Below are 6,000 nucleotides of genomic sequence, written 5' to 3' on the forward strand. Positions count from 1 at the left end.
CTTGCAATGCATCCACAGAAGTCGCAGAAGTGACCATGTGCAATTTCCGAGTTTAGGATTCAAGAGGCCACTCAGTTTCCATCTCACTCTTGAAACCCATACCACCAGGTGAAAAGGCATAGGTGAGCCTGCTGGATGAGCAGAGATAGAGGGCTAAATCACACAGGCACATAAACACACACACACACACACACACACACACGCATATGCATGCACATGCACACAAACACAAAAACACACAGGCACATGCACACCACACACACATACACACCTGACAATCAGTCACCTCCAGAACCAAAGCCACCTGGCTGACCAGCAGTAACTACAGACAGGAGTGAGTCCAGATGACACCAGCATAAGACCTGCCGAGCTGAACAAATCCCAAATAACCAATGCACAGAATCGTGAGCTAAATAAATGATTGTTGTTTGAAAACACTAAACTTTGGGACAGTTTGGTATGCAGCAAAAGCTAATTGATACATCAAGGAATGCTAATTAAAACCATAATGAGTTGTCACCACACGCCCATCAGAATGGTTGAAAGACTAAAAATACTGAAGTGTTGGTGGGTACCTTGACCGATTAGAGTTACACGTTGCTGGGGGAGGGAGGATATAAGCCGGTATAATTATGTTAGAAACTATTTGGGAGTTTCTGGTAAAGTTAGACATATGCCTGTCCTGTGATTCAACAATTCCACTCATAGGTATGTGCCCCCTCCCGCCAAAATTGCATACGCGCCTCGACAGATAAGTGCAAGAAGGGTGCACAGTGGAGGGATGGTGTGAAGGAATCTTCTGGGGTCCTGGAGTGGGTCCGTATCTTTAAAAGGGTGCAAATGGGTGTTGTATACTATGTAAGCCACACAATGTAAAGTACACCTCAATTGAAATTAATCTCTCAGTGTCTTTAAAAAGATGTGTGCCCTCCACTGTGTGTAAGTAATTTGTGGATGGAGGGTGAACTGTGGGGGTTTTAAGGGCTGTAAAGTCTTTGACACTCTTCCCATCACATTCCTCTCCCTGAATCTGGGTGGGCTTTAATCAATAGAACAGGAGAACAGCTGTGACCTCTGAGGCCAGCTCACAAGCGGCCATGTAGCATCCTCTAGTTCTGCTGGGATGCTTGCTCTTGGGACCCAAGCCGCTCAGGGACCCACACAGATGCCAGATGTGCAACTGTGGAGGGGGCCAGGGGACCCACTGCCATCATTTGAGCCGTTCCACTGTTCCAGGCTTCCCAGCTGTGGTCCCGGACATTGTGGAGCTGGAGCAAGCTGTCCCCCTGCACTCTGACCGACGTGCACACTGAGAATGAGGAAGAGGTTGAGGCTTTTACGCTGTTTGCTGGTGTTTCTTGTGTGGCGGTGGGAACTGGGGTGGAGTTTGGTGCTTCGACGTGGCTGCTGCCAAAGCAGGAGCCTAAAGCCTACAGCACTAGCTTGCAATCAGGCAGGAGCTGGGGGGCCTGCGCACCGGGGGTGGAGGCATGGTCGACCACGGCAGGGGCAGCAAGACGATGCTCCTGGAGGCAGGAGGAAAGACCCCTGTTATTCAGCCCAGGAAGCCGGGCACCAGGGTGGCCTGCGTGCAAGTCGAGGTGATGCCAGGACTGGTGAAGCGGCTTCCAGACAGCGTCAGAGTGTCAGCGGGGATCTTGCAGCTACACATCTAAGCTACGGTCAGGGAGAGAGGAACTAAAGAAGGATTATCCAATTTGCAAACAGAACTTAAAAGAGCTATAAAGGAGCCACGATTGGCTCAAAAATGAAACTATTTTTCACCCCCACCCTCTCCCCAGGCCCCCACCTCCAGTCTCTCCCAGCAGAAGATTCTCAAACAAAGAGTGAGCTCAGGGCAAAGGCTGAATCTGAAACACTGTTGGGGAAGTGTGGTCTCAGAATAAAAGCAAGACGAGGTGGGATTGGAAAACCCTCTAAGACTCGGAAACAATTTAATTGCTGCCTCATAGACCCGTTCAGGTGGGCAAAAGCCTTCTGTGGACCTGGCACTCGGGCCCCTCGGATGCTCTTGTGTTAATCAGCACCAAACCTGAGGTCACTGGACGCAGAAGTCTCATGGGGACCAATTAGAAAAGGGCCTGTTTCAAAGAGATTCGGGTGTAGGTTTTGTCAAATGGCATGAACACCGATGAACTTTGCAGAAAACCCACAGTTATTAAGAGAATGGTACCAGCAGAATCCACAGCAACTTGCACTAAAAGAAGCAGAGACAGCACAAGATGGAAAGAGGCGTTTGGACCCTGAACTTCTCCAGGTAGGTGGAGGCTACAAACAGGGGCTACTGTTCATGGAAAAGGAAGAATGACTCAGAGCATGGAAAGGGGTCAAAGCCAAGTCAGGGGAATCATTCCTGGGCACTGTGGGCTGATGAAGCCTGGTGCTGCGTGCTGGGCTGGACGGTGCTACCCTGTGCCTCCCATTTCCCCTTCAGAATGGACTGTCCAGCAAAAGCTGTTCTAATATGGAAGATTATAGAAATTCAATCTCACCTCAAGAAACAAGAAAAATCTCAAACAAGCAATCTAACCCTACACCTAAAGCAACTAGAGAAAGAAGAACAAAGAAAACCCAAAGTCAGTAAAAGGAAGGAAATCATAAAGATCAGAGCAGAAATAAATGAAATAGAAACGAAGAAAACAATAGCAAAGATCAATAAAACTAAAAGCTGATTCTTTGAGAAGATAAACAAAATTGATAAACCATTAGCCAGGCTCACCAAGAAAAAAAGGGAGAAGACTCAAATCAACAGAAATAGAAATGAAAAAGGAGAAGTAACAACTGACACTGCAGAAATACAAAGGATCATGAGAGATTATTACAAGCAACTACATGCCAATAAAATGGACAACCTGGAAGAAATGGACAAATTCTTAGAAAAGCACAACCTTCCTAGACTGAACCAGGAAGAAATAGAAAATATAAACAGACGAAACACAAGCACTGAAATTGAAACTGTGATTAAAAATCTTCCAACAAACAAAAGCCCAGGACCAGATGGCTTCACAGGCAAATGCTATCAAACATTTAGAGAAGAGCTAATACCCATCCTTCTCAAACTCTTCCAAAAAACTGCAGAGGGAGGAACAATCCCAAATTCATTCTATGAAGCCACCATCACCCTGATACCAAAACTAGAAAAAGATATTGCAAAAAAAGAAAATTATAGACCAATATCCCTGATGAACATAGATGCAAAAATCCTGAACAAAATACTAGCAAACAGAATCCGGCAACATTTTAAAAGGATCATACACCATGATCAAGTGGGATTTATCCCAGGGATGCAAGGATTCCTCAATATACACAGGTCAATCAATGTGATACACCCTATTAACAAATTGAAGGATAAAAACCATCCTGATTTTTATCTACTGATCATCTCAGTAGATGCAGAAAGAGCTTTTGACGAAAGTCAACACCCGTTTATGATAAAAACTCTCCAGAAAGTGAGCATAGAGGGAACCTACTTCAACATAATAAAGACCATATATGACAAACCCACAGCAAACATCATACTCAATGGTGAAAAACTGAAAGCATTTCCACTAAGATCAGGAACAAGACAAGGATGTCTACTCTCACCACTATTATTCAACATAGTTTTGGAAGTCCTAGCCATGGCAATCAGAGAAGAAAAAGAAATAAAAGGAATAAAAATTGGAAAAGATGAGGTAAAACTGTCACTGTTTGCAGATGACATGATACTATACACAGAAAATCCTAAAGATGCCATCAGAAAACTACTAGAACTAATCAATGAATTTGGTAATGTTGCAGGATACAAAATTAATGCACAGAAATCTCTTGCATTCTTATACACTAACAATGAAAAATCAAAAAGAGAAATTAAGGAAAGAATCCTATTTACCATTGCAACAAAAAGAATAAAACACCTAGGAATAAACCTGCCTAAGGAGGTGAAAGACTTGTACTCAGAAAACTATAAAATACTGGTGAAAGAAATTAAAGATGATACCAACAGATGGAGAGATATACCATGTTCTTGGATTGGAAGAATGAATATTGTTAAAATGACTATACTACCCAAAGCAATCTACAGATTCAATGCAATCCCCATCAAACTACCAATGGCATTCTTCACAGAATTAGAAAAAAAAAAATTACAATTCATATGGTAACACAAAAGACCCCGAAAGCCAAAGCAATCTTGAGAAGGAAAAACAGAGCTGGAGGAATCAGGCTCCCTGACTTCAAACTATACTACAAAGCTACAGTAATCAAGACAGTATGGTACTGGCACAAAAACAGAAATATATCAGTGATACAGGATAGAAAGCCCAGAGATAAATCCATGCACATATCGTCACCTAATTTACAACAAAGAAGGCAAGAACATACAATGGAGAAAAGACAGCCTCTTCAACAAGTGGTGCTGGGAAAACTGGACAGCTACATGTAAAAGAGTGAAATTAGAACACTATGTAACATCATACACAAAAATAAACTCCAAATGGATTAAAGACCTAAATGTAAGACCAGACACTATAAAACTCTTAGAGGAAAACCTAAGAAAAACACTCTTTGACATAACCACAGCAAGATCTTTTTTGACCCACCTCCTAGAGTAATGAAAATAAAAACAAAAATAAACAAATGGGACTAATTAAACTTAAAATCTTTTGCACAGCAAAGGAAACCATAAACAAGATGAAAGGACAACCCTCAGAATGGGAGAAAATATTTGCAAATGAAAGAACGGACAAAGGATTAATCTCCAAAATATACAAACAGCTCATGGAGCTCATTATCAAAAAAAACAAACAATTCAATTAAAAAATGGGCAGAAGACCTAAATAGATATTTCACCAAAGAAGACATACAGATGGCCAAGAGGCACATGAAAAGATGCTCAACATCACTAATTATTAGAGAGACGCAAATCAAAACTACAATGAAGTATCACCTCACACCGGTCAGAATGGCCATTATCAAAAAATCTAGAAACAGTAAATGCTGGAAAGGGTGTGGTGAAAAAGGAACCCTTCTGCATGGTTGGTGGGAATGTACATTGATACAACCACTATGGAGAATAGTATGGAGGTTCCTTAAAAAACTAAAAATAGAACTACCATATGACCCAGCAATCCCACTACTGGGCATATACCCTGAGAAAACCATAATTCAGAGAGACATGTACTACAATGCTCACTGCAGCACTATTTACAATAGCCAGGACATGGAAGCAACCTAAGTGTCCATCAACAGACGAATGGATAAAGAAGATGTGGCACAGATATACAATGGAATATTACTCAGCCATAAAAAGAAACAAAATTGAGTTATTTGTAGTGAGGTGAATGGACCTAGAGTCTGTCATACAGAGTGAAATAAGTCAGAAAGAGAGAAACAAATACCGTATGCTAACACATATATATGGAATCTAAAAAAAAAAAAAAAATGGTACTGATGAACCTAGTGGCAGGACAGGAATAAAGACATAGATGTAGAGAGTGCACTTGAGGACCCGGAGGGGGAGGGGGAAGCTGGGACGAAGTGAGAGAGTAGCATTGACATATATACACTACCGAACGTAAAGTAGATAGCTAGTGGGAAGCAGCCACATAACACAGGGAGATCAGTTCGGTGCTTTGCGATGACCTAGAGGGGTGGGATAGGGAGGGTGGGAAGGAGGCTTGGGGGGAAGGGATGTGGGGATGTATGTGTGCATGTGGCTGATTCACTTTGTTGTACAACAGAGACTAACACAGTATTGTGAAGCAATTATACTGCAGTAAAGATCTATTTTAAAAAAAGAAAAGAATGGACTGTCTCAGTCAGGCTCTCTTGCCCTTGTCCTCACACTGGACGTGTGGCCAGAGGATGGAGTCAGGTAACCTGCCTTTTTAGGTCACAGTTTTGAAGGAAACATCCTCAAGCAGCTGTTCCCAAGGAGTCATGCCCAAGGAGGCTCTGCGCACGTGGACCAGCTCCTGGGGCTCTGGCCTCCATGGTGGA

Source organism: Leucopleurus acutus, assembly GCF_964270905.1.
Source record: "Leucopleurus acutus genome assembly, chromosome: 5".
NCBI lineage: Eukaryota > Metazoa > Chordata > Mammalia > Artiodactyla > Delphinidae > Leucopleurus > Leucopleurus acutus.